Source organism: Vulpes lagopus, chromosome 3 (genome assembly GCF_018345385.1).
Source record: "Vulpes lagopus strain Blue_001 chromosome 3, ASM1834538v1, whole genome shotgun sequence".
NCBI classification, from domain to species: Eukaryota; Metazoa; Chordata; class Mammalia; order Carnivora; family Canidae; genus Vulpes; species Vulpes lagopus.
The window spans coordinates 4,789,996-4,813,494 of record NC_054826.1 but is presented as its reverse complement, the minus strand read 5'-3'; positions in this window follow the sequence as shown (position 1 = coordinate 4,813,494).

Below are 23,499 nucleotides of genomic sequence, written 5' to 3'. Positions count from 1 at the left end.
GCCACAGTCTAAGGATTGATTTAAGAAAAAATAAATAAGCAGCAATTATATGCACTGCCTTCTTCAGCATTAATGAAATTTTAAATTTCTTCTGTGAAAAATAACATAATTATGCATTTCTTTAATTACAGTCCTGTATTATTTGTTTTTTGGGGGGAGGTTCATATAAACAACCAGTGATATTGTTGTTCAAGTAATGAAGACTCTCCTAACACCCTCCTATCAATTTTTTATTATTTCAAAGTAATTTGTTGAGTGATGCATTTTGTTTTTCTTTCTCCCTATTATTCCCCTTCTTCTAGCCCAAGCAGGTTCCAGACTTTTCATAATCTCTACTCTGGGGATATACAAAACAAATGAAATTGATTAGATTAGTGGTTGCTACATTTTTAAAAAAAATCCAAATATAACAAATAGTATGTATTAGACATGGAGTGATGGGAGAGTGTTAAGGGCCTTTAAGACAATATGAAGTGAGGTTTGTTCTTTCCTGACTTGGAAGGGGATAGAAATTTCTGTGTCTTTCTACTAGACAGCAACATAAACAATTGGACCTCAGGTGTTTCCTAGCACCATCAAGTTTCCCTTGTTCCATGAATTACCCTAAAATAGAAGATTCCCAGAACATGATGGGAACTTTCCAAATGGACCAATACATTTCCCGGTGGAATTCAGCAGGGATGGATCACTGTGATCAAAAAAGCATCATGGTACTTCGGAGATAAGTGTAAGAATCTAGTATTTTTGTACAGTCCTTAAACAGTCTCAGTCATAACTGGGATTGAATTTCCTATCAGCTCATTTCAATGTAGTTTTTGAATTAAAGAAACTGTATTTTTTTTTAGTAAATCTAAAAGTGAATGAATCATTTATGAGAGCAGAGTCTGAATTAACATCAATAGTAAGTCAAAGCTCAAATTATGTGCATCATCTGAAGTTCCAGAAAACATCTGACATTTGAAGGTCATATAAGAAAGAATCTTCAAAAAATAGAGACTGCTTTACATATATTTACACAAGATTGAAAGAACTGCATATTTCCCTATAGAGGTTGAAAGTTTAGAGGATAGTGGAGATTGTGTATTCAACTGCTTCTTATTATTTGTGACCATTTCTTGCTTCATTACCTTTCTTTAGAAAGAAGTAATAAATGCAAAATCTTCTGTCAAAACTCAGTCTTCGTTCTTACATTACTCATACCTGATTTCAGCATAAATGTCATGCACTATGTAATGTGCATTTTTCAATAGAGCTGAACACGGGCTTTTTTTTTTTAATTGAAAGAAAACATACTGACTTGCATTCTTCCTTCCCAAAGCCACCCAATCCTCTGTTTTTCAGGTGTGAACATTATGCATTGTATAAAATACAGTTCACGTATATATGATAAAATACAAAGGCACTATGAGAAAATAGTGGGAAGCTTTAAATATGTCATACCAAAACATGTTACCCAGAAATAGAACTTTTATTTAGAAACTCTCACATAGAAGCTATGGCAGCAACTTGCTCGATAGACTTTCTTGTCTGATCCAAAAGTGCTTGTACCCACCTTGTGAATTCAATAATGGACTATAATGAATTCTTCCCAAACAACCATTGTGTAACTGTTTGCGCATCTTTATGAGAAATTTGTCTTTAAGGAGGAAATTGGAATTCAATATTTAAGACATTTGAAAGGAGAAAGTCAATAAAGTGATAAAGATGAGATGGATGGTAAGACGAAAGTAGTGACCCTGAGTCTTCATAGGTTGAGTTTGTGCAATGTTGCATAGCAGGTTATTGAGAAGAGCTTTTAAAAGGTTATTATTCTTTTCTACTGAAAGTATTGAGAAACCATTTTTTTTTAACTGAAAGTTTTTGACTCTCAAATTTTTTTCCTGTATGGTGGTTTCTTCAATTTCTCAACACTGAAATAGTACAGCGTGACGTGTTTGCTCTTGCTCAGCTGTTCTGTGACTAGGATATGATCTACTTGAAACATACCCAAGGGCTTTTTTCACCGGGGAGCAGTGAGTGACCCTTCCCCCTCCTAATATCCAGCTGCAGTGTTTCTGGGAGAGGATATTGCACCATTTTCATACGGGTGCAAGATCCTGGCAAGTCTGAGTAAAATTTATTTCCTTACAGGAAGTGGAGAAGAGCAGGAAGTCCCAAATTGTAGCTAAGATTATTCAACCCAATAGGCATATGACTGCAAGATGTTTGTAAATAAAAAGAAACTTTGATCCACTGGATATGTGAAAATTACCCCACCCAAAATCACATATGTTGATAAATTGACTTATTTCACCAATCCTGATGTATTTCATCAATCTTGTCTTGTAGCTAACATCTGCAATCTACTCCATGCAGATTCCTTGTTGTCCCCACTCTTGCTCTAACACCCCAGTATCCACCTTTGCCCTTTCCACCTCTGGGACACCTCCCCTTGACCTGTAGGTCACCTCCCCTCTATGACCTACAGCATCCCATCCACTAAGTCAATCTTCCATTTAGAAGTCCTCCTCCTTCAGCATGTCCTCTAAACTCCCACAAGGCTGCTAGAGATCTTCACTATACCCCTTCATGCAGATATCTGCCTACCTTTCCCAACTGCAAATAGTAGTTTTTGGATCAAATTGTTTCAGAAGGGAAGGAAAGGGAACAATAGATAGGAATAGATAAATAAATAAAATCAAAAAACAAAACAAAAAAACAAAAAAAACAAAAAATAAATAAATAAATAAAATCAAATTGCTTTTTCTGCTTTAAAATGATCCTGAGTTTTTAGATGACTACGTTTTAGATGACTAAGAAGCAATAGCTAGATGTAAGAATAAAGCAGTTACAATGGTTGGAATGAAGCCTAGGCTGACGTATGTAAATATGAGCTAGTCATTCTTCATTTACATTTAGTTGATTGTATATGTGTTGATTTTTTTGGTTGTTTTCTGCTTAATGATTTGTTTTATTGATGACTATTTCCTTGATTAATTATATGTGCTATTTATGCCAATGGGAATTCTTGGCATCCAGGATGGAGGGTAAAATATTTGATCCATTAGTGGAATAGACATGTAATTGTAAGTCAACAATATTAATCAGAGTAGCAAGATTGAGAAAAGTAACACAATTTAGTAGTAGAATGAAGGAAAAAAGGATCAGACCAAAAAAAGAATAATGTGGTCAAATATATATTGGCAAATAATAAAAAGGATATCCTATGGAAGTACTTATACATAGGGCCAAGACTCATGAGATTATTGGGTGGGAGGGAGAGAGAGGACTATGAGGAAAGGAGACAGTGGTAGAAGGAGTGACAGACAGACTCATGATTTATGATCTTTTATCTCAGTTCACTTTAAGAATTCCTGGATGTCAATATTTGCCAGGATAGAAAAAGTACTGCTATTTAAATTTTTTAGATATCTCATAAATTCCACCAATCATTTTGATCTCACAAACCAAGTCAATGGAGATGTCATGTTCCATCTTCATGTTTAAAAATCATTAGTGATTTTTAACTCTGCATTTTTCTGCTGAACTGAGTTGCCATAGGAGTAGATATTATCACCAAGGTATTCTAAAATCATTAGCACTTTTTGTTTGCATGTCCATTTACTCATGAGATGCATTGTTTTTACTTTTTCTTTTGATTGTTTCCAAAGTTCATTTCAATATTTAAATATCTGCAATATATTCATGGCTTATTAAATCGTTATATCACTTAAAATTAAATAAAATTTAAATTATATTCTTGAGAGGGGAGGATGTTTGTCTGATTGGTGAATATAATGTCTCATTCTTTCTTATTTTTCAGAATAAGCAAGCTATATCTACTCTCTCAAAGTTGTCTTGTTCTATAACTAAAATTTTAATTTAAATTTTCAACATAAAGAAGAGATAGAGATTTATTGGACTGATCTTTTGTTTAATTGGCATGACACTCACGGAATGGTTTAATATTTGTATCATCATTTATTAAAACCAACATCATATTAAAATAACACTAAGCTTCAACTAATTATAACTCCATAAGATGTGACTTAATATAAGGAAAAATAATTGAATGACACTGGGTTTTCTTTTAAGAAAAAGTATAGTATATTAAAATAAGTACTTGGATAAAAGTCAGATAATATGTATGGTGAGGTCAGGCACGACATTAAATAGCAATAATTAGAACAAATAACTCTGGTTATTAATTTCCATCTGTGAGAAATTAAAAAGTTGAAATGAATTTTCTCCAAGATTCCTTCAGCCTCAGAATTCTTTGATTCTTTTCCTGCTCATTTATTTTGTCTTCCTCCATCTCCTTTCATTAACTGAAGTCTCTTTTATCCATAGCATAAGAGACTACACTATTTTTCTCTTTTCCTTTAGATCTATCTCTAGCTTTCTAAATACTATTTATCAATATTACTTTTCACTACTATTGTTTTTGTGCATGTGTAAAAGTGGAAACAGAATACACTTCCCATTACTTAATGTTTTAGTTTTTGCCATAATAACACTGCATAATGAACCATTTCACAAATTCACTCGCTTCCCTCTGGTGGCCAAATGACTCAGCTCTCCTGCCACAACTATTGCATAGAGTCATTCAATCAGATTTATTTCTCAATGTGGGCACTTGCAGGGATGACATAAAGTCCCAGACTTCCAGTTTCTGATTCAGCATGTAAAGAGCTTGGAAGTCACGACTCTGTCCTAACAACATGTAAAAAACTGAACAGACTGAAAAATCAGCAATTCTTCTTTGCTCTGGAAAAGAAATTAGGTCTCAAGGCAAACTGCTGTCCCCCAACTCAAAGAGACCAACAGGGGGATAAAGAGAATTATACGTTACTAAAACAGAAACCCACTATCAGTGGGAACCCACTCCATGGGAACCACTGCCAAGGTAGGATAACCCAAATCATAATTGATTAATTGCTGGAGTGTCAGCCAGTGTGAAGAAGTCTGAGAGATAAAACTTCAGGAAAAACAACCATGTAGATACACATCCAGTCATGGGGAGGGGACACACTTTGGTGAGTTTTTACCTTGTGCAACTCAACTGGGTCTCACACCCAATATCAGAGAAAAATCTGCTCATGCTTCAGGCAGAGGGAGGAGAAAGAAACTATTTTGAGATAAGCCACAGCATTCGATTCTCCTAAACAAGGTCTGCTCTCAGGAGAAACTATTTCACCAGAGCTTAGCCTGTTGACATTGCATTAGAGCTGAATTGACTCAGGGGAAGGGAAATACCCAACCTAGGCATTTTTTTTTTCCCTAGGTTCTCATGTGACAGAAGGGAAATAAATGACTCCAGCCCACCATTGTCCCAGCTGAGTTGTGTGTGGGTAGGTAATACTGAGATGCATTAATGAAGTGCACAGTCCAGAGGCACAGGCTCACTAGAATGTTGAGACCTAATAATAGCAGTAAAGAATGCTTCCCCACTCCCCACAGCTTACTACTACATTGCTAAAGGACTATTTATGTAGCTCCTTGACCTAATACATCATGTCAGACTATCAAGAGAAAATTACAAGATACAGTAAAGGCAAAAAGCACAGGGCAAGCATCAGAATGAGACTCAGATATGACAGGGATTTTTGGATTAATCAGACCAGGAATTTAAAATAACCATGATTAACATGCTAAGGGCTCTAACATATAAAGTAAACAGCATTGAAGAACTGATGAACAACGTAAGTAGAGATACAGACATTCTAAGAACCAAAAGAAATGCTGGAAATCAAAAACACTATAATAGAAATGAATAGTTTTGATGTTAATATTTTAGACTGGATACAATTGAACAAAGAATCTCTGAGCTTCTCTCTCTTGGGAAAAGAGAAAAAAAAGTAAAAAAAAAAAAAGGACAGAATATGTAAGAATTACGAGACCATTATAAAAGGTGTAACATACATGTAATGGGAATACTAGAATGAGAAGAAAGGAACAGAAGATATATTTGAAATAATGTGGCTTAGAATTCCCCCAAATTGATGTCAGACACCAAACCACAGATCCAGTAAGCTCAGAGAACACCAAGTAGGATAAGTGTAAACCAACCGACAACCAAATAACATTACACCGTGACCTATATTTTCAAGTTACAATGTTCAAGAAAAATCTTGAAAGATCTCAGAGGGGGAAAAAAAAAAAAAACTCAACTGTTCCAAAATGCATTTCCTACAAAATATCTATTCTACCCATATTTCCCTATTTAATGTCATTCAATACTTCTGAAAACTATACCAGTTCCTGAATATTATGTGCAACTTTTTTTTCATCATTCATGATTTTCACGACTTTACTTTTTCATATAAATACCAATTTCAAGTTCTGTATATACACATCCTCTTTCCCTTTGGGGAAAGTACATTAACATTACAACAACCACTTAACAGGTATCACATATTTAATCATCCCTTACTTGAATTTTCTATAAAGTTAGAAACTCTTTTCAAACCATAAGTGACTCTTAATTTTAAAGAACAAACTGAGGATTGATGGAGGGATGTGAGCGGGGGATGAGCTAAATGGGTGGTGGGTATTAAGGAGGGCACTAGTGATGAGCACTGGAAGTTATATGTAAGTGATGAATCACTAAACCCTACACCTGAAACCAATTTTACCATGTACATTAACTAACTAGAATCTAAAAATAATGGAAAAAAAGAAACTTTATTCCCTTCTTCCTAATTCTATACCTTGTAAATGTTTATATTATGTGTGGAAAACCTAAGCATTGCTCTTTTCTTTCTTTCTTCTTTTTTTAATTACAAGTCTACCTCTCAAACCAAAAAAAAAAAAGAAAACTAGTGACCTTTTGTACATTATTAGTGTTTCTATTTCTAGAAGATGTTCTTGTTAAATAGTGGATACTCATTAAATGATTTATTTTTGTGGAAATTGAAGTACATGCTATGTCTTTACAAAAACTAAGAAAAGGAAAAGGATTTCACTCTTTTGTAATGTAATATTTAAAAATGCAATGTCTGAATCAAGGTTACAATAATCACTGCCTAATATTGTTGATAAGTATCACTTTCCCTTCAAGGTTTTATATAAATAAACAAAATGCATATATTGAGTTCAATATATCCTCAGACCCTGATATTCCAGTGAGACTAAATTCTTCAATAGCAAACTTTTTCTAGGAATTTCAAGGATATGTTACATTGGAAAAGTGTAAGTGAAACTATTGCATTTCTTTAGCATATTGACTTCATACATATAGAAACCAAAGCTTAATTACCATTTATTTTGATAGTGCTGTGTATAGTAGCTGTGATGGCAGTAACAGAGATTTTCTTTTTTTTTAAGATTTTATTTATTTATTAATCATAGATATAAAGAGAGAGAGGCAGAGACACAGGAAGAGGGAGAAGGAGGCTCCCTGCAAGGAGCCCCATGTAGGACTCGATCCCAGGACCCGGGGATCACTCCCTGAGTTGAAGGAGACACTCAACCATTAACCAGGCATCCCAGTAAAAGAGATTTTCAAAGTAAGCAATAGAAATCCATCTGAACACATGTAATAACCTTTGCTTTCTTGTTTATTAGATTTGCCCTTGTTAGACACTTAGCACTGTTTCCATTTGTATGTTCTTTATTTTCTGTCAAAATATTAATTAAATCATTTTGATACCATAGATGGAATATTAAAACCATTCCTCAATGTCCATTTTATGGATTGAATAATACATCAGTAACACAAAATTCTGTGTGTTTTCAATTATATTTTATTTAAGGAATGTGCCTTTGATTACAAGGGTGGTTATGGCTATTTGTTGCCATGATGGAAGGGAGGGAATTTGACCTAGCTTTAGTCTCTACTTTCTCAAGTATTGATATAGGGAAACCTTGTTAAAGAAAACTTCCCAACTATTTCCCAGCCCATGACACCCATTCTGGATCTTTCCAAGACACTTAGAAAAGTATTGCTCTGTTCATATTGTCCCATAGTCTATCGTCTAGAATCATGAGCTCCAACTCAAATCATTTTTATTAGGTAAAAAGAGACACAAAAACACTTGTCTTTGTTTGGTTGGTTGATTTTTATGTTACTTTTGACCTATTGTATACTTGGATTGCATGTTATGCTTTTTGTGTGTGTGAGGATCACTTACAAAGTATTATTTTTTCTTAAAATTATAAATTCTCTGGCCTGAAAAAAGAAAAACTTTGAATTTTTGGTAAATCTATACACCATTCCCCTATTTGTGAATTGTTTCTGCAGTGCTTCCTGAATGTTCTGAACATTAAGCCATGTTTCACATTTTGTCCAGGTAACCCATTACCATGTTTCAAGTGTTCTCAAAATACAAGCCACTGAAATAATTTCTCTGAGGCTGCAATATAATCATTGTAAGTACTCATTATGGCCATAGTTTGGAATGGACATCCGGGTTTATTAAGTTATTTTCACATATTTCTGTTTTTGCTACGACTTTCCAATTTTTGCTTTGTTTTTATATATGTATGGTACAAAGCAGTCGGCTATGTTAAATAAATTGAACGGCTACTAACATGTATGTGTTAAATTATATATATATAATTATATGTTTTATTATAGATAGATAGATAGATAGATAGATGATAGATAGATAGATAGATAGATGATAGATAGATAGATAGATAGATAGATAGATAGATAGATAGATAAATCTTTAAAACATCTGTAGTTTTACAGGGTATTTTCATCACTCCCCCACTCCCTTTACTACATGGACAGTGAATATAAAACTGTGAGAGTAGAATATTATCTAGTGAATGCATTTTGTTTGTGTTATCCCTCTTTCAAAAATGTGTGACAATATTATTAAAGTTTTGGGACCCCCGGGTGGCTCAGTGGTTGAGCATCTGCCTTTGGCTCAGGGCGTGATCCTAGGGTCCTGGGATCAAGTCCTACATCAAACTCCCTGCAAGGAGCCTGCTTCTCCCTCTTCCTGTGTCTCTGCCTCTCTCTCTCTCTCTCTCTCTCTCTGTCTCTAATGAATAAATAAATACATAAATTTTTAAACAAAACAAAAAAAGGAACACATAAAATGACTTAAATATTGGCCTGTTAACTCCATGTTTTAACAGTCATATTTCTCATAACCTAAGTAAAAGTTTAAAAAAAAACTTTTTTTAAGAAAGCTTCTGAAATGTAATCAAACGAAAAACCAAACATGTTAAATTGTCATTGCATATTTCCCAACAACATCATACTTGATATTATCGCTCAGGCTAGGCTTACATTATTTTTGCTTTGGAATCCATTCTGAATGTTTATGTATTTTAACACAGTGCATATTATTCTGTGTATTATCTTCTGAATTCTCCTCCTGTTCAGCCATTTTCTCCTAATATTGTATAGCAAAATTGAACAATTGAACATATAATGGTAATGAATCCATCCATTAATGGTAACTTCACAATCATCTAAAGTGTTCTAGCTTTCCTGTTGTGCAAAAAGAGAGAGAGAGAGAGAGAGAGAGAGAGACATAGATGTAGAAGTATGTCTAATGAACATGTAGCCTGTACCCTAAAAGAACAAAGAAAGGTTTTATAAAATCACATTACGGTAAGAGAGCATAAAAATGTATGCCCAGAGCACCTGAGTAGCCCTGTCTGTTAAGCATCTGACTTGGTTTTGGTTCAGGTCATGATCTCAGGGTCCTGAGATAGAGCTCTGCATCAGGCTCGAAGCTCAGCTAGAGTCTGCTTGAGATTCCCTCTCTCTCTGCCCCTCCCCCAGCTTTCCAGGTCACTCATGCATGTGAGTGTGTGTGCTTTCTCTCTCTCCAGTAAATAAGTAAAAATATTTTTTAAAATGTGCTCAAAGAGAGTAACACTTATTTTAAAGCATTATAGCTGGATGAATACAAAACCTTTAACTAAAACCTATTTTCTCAGTGAATGATATGATAAAGTGAAAAGGATATTTGGGTTCAGAAAAGTTCTTTATGGGCACAAGTTTTATTTCACAAGTACATGTCTCATTTTCTGATTTATTTCCATATATTTACTATAAATATTAATGTGCATGTGTAGTTATTTGATACAGTTGCTGAATGTGAGAATCTGATTTTATTATTTCAAAAGTGTGATCAAAATACAAATTAATTGTAATGGTAGATTGCTGATTTTAATGTGGGCTATAAAATTTAACATGGTACATGTAAGAATGCTGACAGGTTTTTTAACTGATTATGTCATATCTATGGTAAAATAAAGACACAGAACTGTTAGAATTGTGGATGCTTTCTTAATTATCTTTTTTAAGTAAATTCATATGATTCGCATTGACATAATTTCTGTTGCCCTCCCCCCAAAATAAATCAAATAAACACAAAACCTAAGAGTGTCAAATCTTACCAAATAACTGAAGTGCAACCGAAAGGTAGTTAATTTAAAAGTAAAAGAAATAGAGATGTAAGACAAAAATGGTAACACCATCAATATTTGTATCACAAATAAAATATCTTTTGTCATTAATATTTTACCATTTTACCATATTTGAGAAAATATTAATTTGCTATATATAAATGAGAATTATGACTTCCTTTCTAAATTATCAAAGAATGGCTCAAAATGACACAATGAACAAGACCAGTTTATTTAATTATATGATGAGTTGCCTATTAAAACTTTTCTTTTAAAACATTGCATACATTTTAAGGATTTGGAAAAATCAAGGTTATGACTAATGACCGTATAGGAACAGGAGAGCAGTTTGTTGGAACTAATTACCTTTAGGAATTGTTCATGCAAAAATTGAGATTTGATTACTTTCATTTCTCTTTTTTCATTACTTTATTGTTACGACCTCTGTGATTTTTAACCACTTGTCTGAAATTTAGGTAGACAGAATGGATTAAAGTGGAATTAGAAGATGATGTATCTGATTCTTTGCTTTTCAAATATGCCTGAATCATATATTTCATTACATTTATTCAGAATCTCCTTTATGAGAATTTTATGATCAAATGGATGGAAAACTTAACTGTAGTTCAAGTTGTAGAAAATGAAAGAAGTGATTTCGTTTAATTTAGAGGTTCACATAAACATTTATGAAAACTGAAAATTAAGTAGATGTATGCACTTTTGAATAAAATGCATCATTTCACATTTTAATTTTAACCTGATTTTAATAATTTCTGCCAGTTCCAAATGCTACCTGCTTGTGTCAGGTGGCACATCATGACTGCTTCCTACAGTTTCTTGAACTATGTACATGTTCTGACTTTTTTCCTCTTAAAGTCTTAATTAGATCTCATGTCAGCTATCATTTGTAGATTCATGTTTCCCAAATTAAGAATTTCAGCTCTCCCTATATCCTACTTCGCTTGGATTATCAGTTAACAAATTATATATAAAAATCACATATTTAAAAAATATATATCTTATTGTAATGAACTTACCACCTTAATGGTCAGACTAGGGTTGGCAGGGAAAGCCTCTATTCTCAACTAGAAAACAATCCCTTACTTTTTTTTTTTTTTTTTTTTTTACTGTTTCTGACTACATCCTTATTTTATTTTATCTTTTCTATAAATTTGACGATTGATAGTTTCCTTTCAGCCTGTGTTCCCTTGCTCCCTTGGAGTAGCTTTTTCAACTCTCCTCAGCATTGTCTCTGCTCATCTCTCAAGCCACAGAGATGCTGTATCTTCCATGAAGCCATGTCTGAAATTTGAAGTCAATCAATGTTATCACATTGTGCTTCACTAGTTCCACTTGCATATCTTTCTCACAGAATTCAGTGTCTGTCATCACAACTTAGGAGCTTTTCAGCGACCAACAAAGAATCAAGTGTTCAATAAAATTGGATTGGCCAAACTAAATTAGACAATGAACATTCTGCAGCTCTATGTAGCAGCCTGTTATTATTCCACTCAAGAACAGAACCACTTTAAATGTAAAATATTCACTTTATTCTTTTCCCTAGGCCTCCAAATCGAATGCAGTCTTTATTTTTTTTCCCCAGAAACAATGTTTATTTTGTAAGCATAATTTCAATTAATCACTTCTTATTTGGGACAATTGTGCTATCAATTGCTCTGTCAACAAAACCATTACTTACCATGCTGTCCTTCAGGAAAGTTCATTCTTATACATAAATAATTTGTTCTCACATCTGAGAATTTATATATTGCCATGGACAGATAATGAACTATATGCCCCCACGCATTCCCTTTTCAGACTATTCAAAAGATAATTCATGGGTCACCTTCAATGAGTGAAGAGCCCTCTGGCACCCTTGTTGCTAGCATACTAAGAATCATGTGATTTGGGGTGATCACATAATTGTATAGATACTTTTAAATTTGGGAAATAATATTCCATCAAAATTTTTATGATAAAATAAGTAATGCAAGTTTTTAAAAAATTTGGTGAATTCTATCTTGGGGAAAAACTAAATCTAACCAAAACAAAACAATAAACTCATTCCCTAAGGAGATAGATACCTACCTTACTTGAATTAACTTTAAATTGCTTTGTTTCCTCAGGCTGGAGTAAGTTCCCAAACTAGATATTAAATTGGTTCTAAAGCTCTTTTTTTTTTTTTTCTTAAATAAAATCATCAAACTCACTCTGAAATGGAATTGGAAGCCCAAGGAAGAAAAAAACAAAATGAAACAGAATTTATGTCTGCATATTTTCTTTAATTTACCTCTTAACTTCCTATGAAATCTCTAATAATGAGAATCAATATTGTTTTGTTTAACGTTTGTTTTTCCTCAAGTGGTGGCATACATGGAAGTAAACTCCTCTTAATATAAGGCAGTTTTCACTGTTAAAATTTAGTTTCAATTCAAAGACCATGGGAATGCAATTTAAATATAAATAAGAATTCTAAACATATTTAGCAATTGATTTCTGAGTTATGGGGTTAAACAGATTAAATATTAATTGCATTTTAGCATTTATTTTTTTCTGTTGCTTTCCCTTGTCAAATGTGAATTGTTCATAGCACAAAGTAAGTTATCATTGAAATTAAAAGGGGACATGAGGTTTTGAAGATTGTGTCTCCTTTTTATACTACTAACAATGACTACATATGCTTTTTTTAAGAAATAAATGTGTTATTAAAACCAGAAGAACAGGGATTATTCTTTTAGGATACATGTATTGTGGAATGTTCCTCTTAATTATATTTGATATAAAATTTTGCCATATACTGTTCTGGTCCGTGCTTCTCTCACCACTGCCAGTAGACTTACTGGCCCCATCCTTAATTTCCTGACCTTTTATTATTTCATATGCTTGGTGATTAGCTGCATTTTATATTTGTCTTAGAAAATTGAGGGTACCCATCATGTTACCAAATTTTAAGGCTTTAATTATAGTATTGATTCAATACTATAATTTGGTTGTTTATAACTTGGAGAAAGAGATTCCATTGTCCTCTCATGAATAGAGCCCAAAGCTACTGCTGAATATTCTGTAACGTACTGGATAATGGAGAATTATCCAACCAAAAATCTTAATCATGTAATGGCTGAGAAACCCTGCACTAAATTGAGAACCTCGTCACTCACACCCGATCTTGGACCAACGACATTGGGCTCACCTGGGAACTCACTAGAAGTATGGACTCTCAGGCCCTGACCCAGACCCACTGCAATCAGGCTTCCTTTACCGAGATCCCCAGGGGATGAGCATGTCCGCTAATGTTTGAAAAGCACTGGTTGCAAGTAATGCTATTTTTTTTTTTTGTAATGCTATTTTTTAAAATAAACTTTAAGAATGGTTTCAGTTTTACTTAAAAAATGAAAACAATATAGTGTCCCCATGCACTTTGTACCGAGCTCCCCCATTATGAAAAAAAAAAATCAACATAGATATAGACATGTAATGTGATATATACATTTATCACATTATTTGCAATAATCATGTTTTATAGAGCCACTATAAACATGAAATTAGCCAACACTAAACTATTGCTTTGTGGAAATAGAGGATTAGGTTCCTATGAGCTTCTTCTTTATCCATTCTTCTATGGATGGACACTTGGGTTGTTTCCATATCTTGGGTATTGTAAATAATGCTGCAATAAACATAGAAGTGCAGATATCTTTTCAAATCAATGTTTTCATATTCCTTGGTTACATGTCCAGTAATGAAATTACTGAATCCCATTCCCATGGTTAAGCTCAGCATAAGCTTTAGGGACATTTCCTCTTATAATTCACATACTCTTTCAATCCATTGATTTCTCTCTAGTTTTTAATACTATGCAAGTTTAGGACAATATTTGCTCGAATAAGGATAAACGTCAGCATCCTGCTGAAGTATGTACAATAATTCCCCTATGTTTTTAGAATTTCAATAGGAGAAAACTTATAGATTGGTTTCCCCCAATGTAGAATATGTGCTGTGGCAATCCAAAGGCTGGCCCTTCAAAGATGTTCATGTTTTTATGTTCAGAATGTGTGAATAAGTGAGGTTACATGGCAAACAGAAGCTAAGGGTTACTATAGAATTGTTTGCTAACCAGCTGACCTTAAAATGGGAGATTATTCTGCATTAACCTGTATGGTCCCAGTATAATCACAACACTCCTAAAAAAATAGAAGGGGTAGGTGTAAGGTGAGAGGAAAAGAAATGTGATGACAGAAGTAATTTCAGACTGATGTGATGTCAGAAGGACTTAGCCCTCTATTGCTGGCTTTGAAAATGGGGGAAGGGATCCACAGCTCTATAAATGCTCTCTCTAAATGCTAGAAATGGCAAGGAAAAGGATTTTCCCCCACAGAATCCAAAAGGGACATAGTTTTGCTGCTTTTAGTTCAGTGAGATTTCAGATCTCCAGAACTATAAGATAATTAAATAATTTCTATTGTTTTAAGTCACTAAGTTTGTAGTGGTTAAAGCAGCAACAGAAAACAAATATATTCTTTCCCCTCTGTCTCTGTACACGCACACACGTGCACACACACACACACACACACACAGTATACATGTGAGTAAGGGACAGGTGAGAGTAGGTAGGGAGAGATAGGTAGGGGGCCTGGGAGTCAGGTTCACAAAAATCCCCAAAATGCTGAGGTGTAAGGAAACCAAAGATAAAGGAACAGGCCAGACTACCCTGCCCTAGGTGTGGGCAGGGAGGGTGTCTTTTTAAAGATAGTCATCTGTGACCTATGAAGAATAACCAAACCCCAAAGAAGAAGTGAGCCATTAAAGATGTTATCACTAGTCCTTACTCAATGGTGATATCAATTCAATGGAGAGGTTAAAAGGATTTAGGTTCCCTGACTGGCTTTCAATAAAGGACCAACCCTACAAGCCCCCAGTGGCAACCCTGTTGGGATCCCTCTCTGGAGAGATTTCTCTGGATCTTTGCTTAATAAACTTCTATCCCTTTACTCATTCTCCTTTGTCCGTGAGATTCGTTCTTTGACTCTGTGAGACAAGAACTACTCTCTCCTGTATCACATATATATGTAAATATAAGCATGTAACATACATTATACAGATATTTCAGCGGTCTGTGGTTTGTATTATGTATCAGCATGTCTAAATATACTCATTTTCATCATTCCAAGTATTATCTCCAGTGATGTATTTTTATATAGACACTGGCTTGCTTTCAGTCTGTTTTTCTATAATCGTATGTTTTGAGGAGAAATGCTTTGCTTGGTTTTATGAAAACAGGAACAACTGTGAACATTGGGTCCATGTGATGAGTTCAGGAAGTTTCACATTTTGGCTTTTTTCTGTAGCAAACCTCCTCCCCATACTGACGTTTGAGTGTTATGTGCCCTGACAGGCCTCACGTATTACAGAGAAGTTAATGTAACTTGTGTAAGGTAGGCTGATGGGTGTATTATCACTCTCACAGCTAACATCAGGATTATTCTCAGGAAAGAAGCTGTGGAACATATTTTGATAGGCCATTTAGAACAAGTAAGGCACTGAAGGTGGGAGAAGAGAACAGGAGCCCAGACAATATAGACATATGGAATGATACCCTAAATTAGAAAATATGAATAACGATAGAGAGATGCCAAGCAACACCACTAGCAGTTTTGTTACAGATATTTCATCCCCAGTGGGCAATTGCTGGTGAGATTGTGTTGCTTCCATGGAACAGTCTCAGTTTCTGAAGGATGTGTTGCTAAGGGGAGTGGAGAGGAAGCTGATTGGCCTCTCCCTCCTGAATTACATCTCTCGGTCTTCCCTATGCACTTTCTACTAACTTACAAGGCTGAAGGGACTTTATTAGTGTAACAAAAAATTGTAGAACAATTTTGGTTCTAAAGAAGGAATTTTTACGCACTTTGCTCCTCTCTCAACTACTACCCTCCCCCATGAAGTTTGCTATTGTTGTAAACACTGCAAGTCAAGAAATTATATTGATCAAAAGTGAATTACATTGGGAAGTCTTCGTGTTTGGGGATTTTAAAAAAATTTGTTATTTTTTGTGCTCTTCTTTTTTATATTCAATAAGTGTGTAAGTTTTGCAAACATGCTGAGAATATGGTTTTGTCTTCTTTAAAGTCAAGTATTGGGTCAACAGGAGGATTCTGTGTTTAGGCCTACAGATATATCTGAGGTGCTTACTAATGAAGAAGTACAGACTTATAAGTCATTTTGCTGCCTCTGTGAATAAGGATTTCCCTTGCAATTAGTCTTTCAGTGAAATCTTCTTATCAATAAGTTGTACATGAGTCTTTTTTTTTAAGATTTTATTTATTTATTCATGAGAGACACAGAGAGAGACAGAGACATGGGCAGAGGGAGAAGCAGGCTCCACACAGGGAGCCCGGCATGGGACTTGATCCCAGGACTCTGGGATCACACCCTGAGCCAAAGTCAGATGCTCAACCACTGATATGAGCTAATCAAGCATCCCTACATGTGTTGATAATTCAAAATATTGAATTATGTTGGAAACAGTCTGGAGGGAAAGGCAGTGAGGCATTTACAACTTGTAAATATGGCAATGGCTCCAGTAAAATTAAAAAAAAAAAAACAGCACTAAACTATAGAATAGCACATCTTACAGAAGAGCACAAATTCTCTTTTTTTCCTGACAAATTAATTTCTTTGCAGAGAGATGCTATCGCCAAAACCTTTGGAGTTTAAATTTAAAAATTATGAATGATGTTACAAAAAGGCTCACATTTATTAAATTAAAAAAAAAACTAGTTGATCTGAGTATGTTTTAAAAAATACCTGAAAACCTAGTTTTAAGATGCAAAATCTCTTCTGATAAGATCTGATAGGTTATCAAGACATGAGTTTCCACTTAGGTGTTGAGTTAGCCCATTTAGGAGACATTCGTCATCACATGATCCAGTTGAGCTAGCTTCTGCAAGACCATGGAGAAAATATTTGTTTCTGATGTAAGAGTTTTGGAATTTCAAGAAAATGGAATATAAAAATCATACCACAAGAGGAAACCTTGAATCGCTCCTATTAGTACCTAGGATACGGAGAGTAGGTGAGTATCAGTAAGCCATAGGCTTATAGTAAGCCACTGGGCGATCTGACCACGTTTATGTAATATTTTTCCTTCCTTTCAACACGAATGTAGTATTGTGAACGGTTCCTTTCTCAGACTCTTCTGCTCACCCTCAAACCCCATTAAGTTTTAAGTTTCCCTTGATTTTAAGAGAAGAGGAAGATTTTATAAGATGAGTAATCAAAATAGTTGTTTTGGATTCCTTATCTTCTAATGTCAACATCTATCTATATTATCTAGATTTTTGACCTTTCTGATTATTTTTTTTCCTCTTGAGAATTGATAATACTGTCCTATTTCTTTTTTTTTTTAATTAATTTTTATTGGTGTTCAATTTACCAACATACAGAAAAACACCCAGTGCTCATCCCATCAAGTGTCCACCTCAGTGCCCGTCACCCCTTCCCCTCCAACACCCGCCCTCCTCCCCTTCCACCACCCCTAGTTCGTTTCCCCGAGTTAGGAGTCTTTATGTTCTGTCTCCCTTCCTGATATTTCCCAACATTTCTTCTCCCTTCCTTTATATTCCCTTTCACTATTATTCATATTCCCCAAATGAATGAGAACATACACTGTTTGTCCTTCTCCGATTGACTTATTTCACTCAGCATAATACCCTCCAGGTCCATCCACGTTGAAGCACGTGGTGGGTATTTGTCATTTCTAATGGCTGAGGAATATTCCATTGTATCCATAAACCACATCTTCTTTATCCATCATCTTTCGATGGACACCGAGGCTCCATCCACAGTTTGGCTATTGTGGCCATTGCTGATAGAAACATCGGGGTGCAGGTGTCCCGGCATTTCATTGCATCTGAATCTTTGGGGTAAATCCCCAACAGTGCAATTGCTGGGTCGTAGGGCAGGTCTATTTTTCTCTCTTTGAGGAACCTCCACACAGTTTTCCAGAGTGGTTGCTATTTCTTGATATATTTAGTAATTTTGAATTGGATCCTGGACGTTTTGAATGCTATGAGGTAGAAAATCTGAGTTCTGGTATAGTCTTCCTAAAAAGGATAATATTTCCTGCTTTAGTGAGGAATTAAATTGACAATTTAATTAAAAAACTCTTCTTGGTAGCTCAAATTTTCATCTTATTTTCTTTAACTTTAGCTGGCCTTTTTAACTCAATCCTGTGTTTCTCTGATTCAGAGGTCAGCCATATACTTGGAGATAATATATACACAGAATTCGAAACTTCCCTTCCTCAGCTTTTTATTTTCTGAGATTTTTCCCTTTGCTTTTCAATATCTATGATTCCTATGAACTCTGTCTTCTGCTTTCTCAAAAAATGAGGCTATAAGTTTTTCTACTGAAGGTTCAGCTGCCCTGTCGTACGTAACTCTGAACTTGTCTCAGGCTAAAAGCTAAATACAAAATAAATGAGACACTCACCTTTCACCTTGTGTTTTTCCTTGTTTCCAAGTGTTAACTTCCCTCTAGGATCTGGATTTTTTAAATATATTTGTTTTTTCCAGAAAATGCATATATCTTCTTTTCTTCATCTAACTTAACTCACTGAAAGGCATTAGTTAAAAATAATATTTTATATATTATATGCTAAAAAAAATCCCTCACTAGAATATTATATAGTAGTAATTTGTTATAAGATATTTAGTCCTATTTGGGTAAAAGAAAACTACCCAGTAGGACTTATTTTTGTTTTGTTTTTATGAAAGAAATCAAGGAGCCCAAAATTTCTTTTTCCTATATTGAGAACTCGCGTGGAAGTTAATGTTTTTGTGGGAAGAGAGACTAAATATAAAAATAGGGTTTAAAGGGATCCCTGGGTGGCGCAGTGGTTTGGCGCCTGCCTTTGGCCCAGGGCGCGATCCTGGAGACCCGGGATCGAATCCCACATCAGGCTCCCGGTGCATGGAGCCTGCTTCTCCCTCTGCCTGTGTCTCTGCCTCTCTCTCTTTCTCTCTGTATGACTATCATAAATAAATAAAAAAATTTAAAAAAAAAAAAACTCATTAAAAAAAAAAAATAGGGCTTAAAAATTGTACTAAATAAACAGACCTGGAAAAACATCTAAATTAAAGGGCACTGAAAATTACTTTAGGTTGTTATATCCACATTTACTTATTTATTTATTCTTATGTATGGTGAGATATATAAATACCTAGAAATATAGAGAGATTCCCTGAGTTTTGGTCAGTTTCTAAAAGATCCCTCCAGGGTAAATCATCATCATCATCATCATCATCATCATCAATCATCATCATTTTCAATTTATTAGCTTTTAAAAGTTAAAAATCACTTGCAGTTTAAAAGGACCCATAGTGGGCAGTCCAGGTGACTCAGCAGTTTAGCGTCACCTTCAGCCCAGGGTGTGATCCTGGGGTCCTGGGATCGAGTCCCACGTCGGGCTCCCTGCATGGAGCCTGCCTCTCCCTCTGCCTGTGTCTCTGCCTCTCTCTCTCTCTCTCTCTCTCTCTCTCTTTCTGTGTCTCATGAATAAATAAATAAAATATTTCTAAAAATAAAAAATAAAGAAAAATAAAAGGACCCATGGTGTTTTATTAATAGGACTGTGAGTTGACAACATTTAAGTTTTAAGTATGTAGAACTTAATAGCCATTCAAGAAATTAAATGATTTAATTTTTTCAAATTTACACAATGAAAAAAATTAATTGAAAACAAATAAAAATTTAATTGAAATGTATCATTTTGGCACCACTGCACATATTATGTTTAGAATGGGAAATTTTAATTGGCATATCATGTGAATTTTAGTTTCTTCATACAATTATTAGACTTAATCTTTTTTTTACATTTTCAAAAGATTAAGTATCTTTTTACTGTCATATTTTGACAGTAAACTTGAATTGTCTATGTCTCAAGCATATAGTACAGTATGCCACTGAAAGATTTCAGAAAGAATGACACAAACCTATAGACAAAGAGGAATTGTCCCAGGGGTACGAGACATAGGTTTATTTGTCTATTCATATCGATAACAATTTACTATGATGATAATCCTTACTGACTTTAATTGAATTGAAAATATTTTGAAAAAGAATCATGTAAAGGCTGAATCATTTAAGACTAACAGCAATATTTCTTAGATACCTGTTGGTATTGAAGTGCAAAATACCATGAAACGTCACTTAGGTTATTGACATGATTTCCTTTTTCTGTGCTTCTGAGTTGATACTTCTTCCAATCAAGTGCTGCAGATTACATTCTGAAAGCATGTAGTTGATTTTCAAACCCTTTTTATCCTGATTACAATGTTTAAATAGTCATATGAGTCACATCTCCTGAGATCAGATAGTCTGCTTTTCATTTTACATGGGCAATAGTTTACAGGATAGGTTGACATTTAAAGAAATAAATATTCAAGCACGAGGTAAATTTGAAACTCATTATATTAAAGGTTTACCATAACATATCATCATTAAGTGCTGAGACAAATATTGTATCACATTTATTTGACATTAATCTGGCTAACATGAAGAATGAAAGCATTGATTTGATTTTGACCCAAATAATGATGCAATTATAATCTCTGTAAGAATGAGTTAAAGCATATTCTAACCTTTTCATCATTTCATATTTTCACTCTCAGAAGACCATTACTCAAAAGGGATAGGAATGATTTTGCAGTGGGCTTGGTGCTCAGAGTTATGTTTCAATTCCTCATTTTAATGAAATGCAAAGGACAGAGAAAGGAAGGTGAGAGGGTATCAAGTCACTACGTGCAATTTTTCTGTATGTAACATTCAGTAGGTTTGAGACACAACCAACAGAACAACACCTACCGTTTCCATAGCAAATCTGTTGATACGTTGATGGAGCAGATGCATAGTATATGTTCCTTGAATATTGCAGCATGTAACTTTTATTTGCAAAATGCAAGGAAGATTTTAAGGGCAAAATGTTACAATATAAATGTGTAATTAAAAGATACTGAGTGAACAAAAATTACCAATGCCTGTGAACATTAAACTAGATGAAACTGGGAAGCCGTTAATATGAAAAATCAAATATTATATCTTGATTTGTTGAACATAGTAATGCTTATTGAAATGAGTCAAATGACATTTTTTTTTTCTTATGAAGGTCTTTCCAATATATGGTATTTGAAACTTACTTCATTGTTCATCATCATTAATGCTTAATTTCAACGATCATTTAATATATACTTCATGAAGAAGTCTGGCTCTAGACTCTTAAATTTACTTGCTTGAGTGATTTGGTGAACTTAAAGAAAGGCACTGTTTCATCAGAATTCAGACAACACATTGGATTTAAATTGTCCAAAGGTGAATCCTCAATTCTATACAATTTGCTTATGAAGGAAAGAAAGAAAGAAGAAAGGAAGAAAGAAGAAAGAAAGAAGAAGAAAGAAAGAAAGAAAGAAAGAAAGAAAGAAAGAACAATTGTCTAACTTTTGTCCTATTGTTTCCAAGGGCAATTGAGAGTGTCATACCACCATTTATATTTAAGTGAAAGGATGCTATGTTTTCCTCTCTTTTAATCTAATTCAACTTAAAAATAAACATTGATGTTTTACAATGATCCATATCCTATTTTCCAAAATACTTCAGTGAATCAAAGGCAGCTGCCTTCATGGAGCATATATTCTGGAGGTGATGGGGAAACAGATAATGATAAGCATAAACATATAAATGATATTTTATATTAAAAGGTGATGTCTTTATGGACTGAAAGGTAAAGTAGGACAAGAAAGGATGTGTGATTAAATGTGGGGGCTGGGAGTGGGTTACATTTTTATTTAGGCTGAAATAAAAAGGCCTCCTTTTGGTGATATTTGACCAAAGATTTGAAGGGTTAAGGGATTTCGCCATGAAGACAATTGAGAAAATTGGCCCAGTTAGAGTCAGAGCAAAATCCTAAAGGTGGAATTTGCTTGGTTCACTGGGAGGGAGCTCCGAGGCTGTTGTGGAGGGAGAGAGAGTGAACAGGGGGATGGTCATTTCAGATGTCTGAACACTAAAGAGGGTGAATCATGTACGGTGCGAAGTCACTGTAAAGAGTTTGGATTATACTCAGAGTGAAATGCGGACCTAATTTAAAGTTTTGAGCAAAAGTGAAAGACTGAACTTCTGTTTTTTGGTGATAATCTGGCTGCTGTGTAGAGAAGTCATGGGAGATGGACAAGAGTCAAATCGGGTCAGCTAATTACGAAGCTACTGTTGTAATTCAGACATGGGATGATAGAAAATACTGAGAATACAAATAAGTACACCTATTTGGGGAAATACCCCGAAGCGTCTTTGAATTGGAGACTATCTCGTTTACACACCGGTCACATCCAATATTCAAAGGATTTTAAAAGTTCATTACTGTAAGTTATAAGTTTGACAGCACGCATTCACTCCTCTTCTGCAGAGAATGGCTTTGGGCAAGATATTTTTAATACAATAACCACATTTCAGTGTGAATTATCTGGTATGCGGAGTCTATGAAATACTTTGATATATGCTATCCCAGGACACAGTAGAATTGAAGAGAAGAACTGAGGCAGAGCTTAAGTCATAAGCAAACTTCTTTTCCTCATGTCCTTCCAAAAGATCTTTCTCCAAGTCAGGCCCAATAGGCTGAGAAACAAGCAATGGTCAGGTAGAGCTCACAGATGATTCCAGAGTTGATTGTTTTCTCAAATGAGATTCGAAAAATACCACACCTTTTTTTAATGTCACTTGGGGGCATGTGATGTTTAAAAAGGACTGTCTTTTAGATCCCTTTAGAAAAAGTTAGTATTTAGATAACTAGCCATTCTCCCCTAATCTGTCTAGCAATGGTCCCAGTCAGTACCATTACCACATCGAACCATTATTCAACATCTAAACTAGTATATAAGTAGAACAAGTCTGGAAAGCCTGGTATTTTCATACGGATTCCCAGGTCCACAATTCAGGAAAATTGCAAACATTAAAATGGTTCTTTTCCCCAAAAGTCCAGGATATATTTGCTAAAAAAACAAAAAACAAAAAAACAAAACAAACAAACAAAAAAAAACAACAACAAAAAAAGAGATCACCATTCAAACCCCTGGTAATATTTTTTACAAGATTACAAAA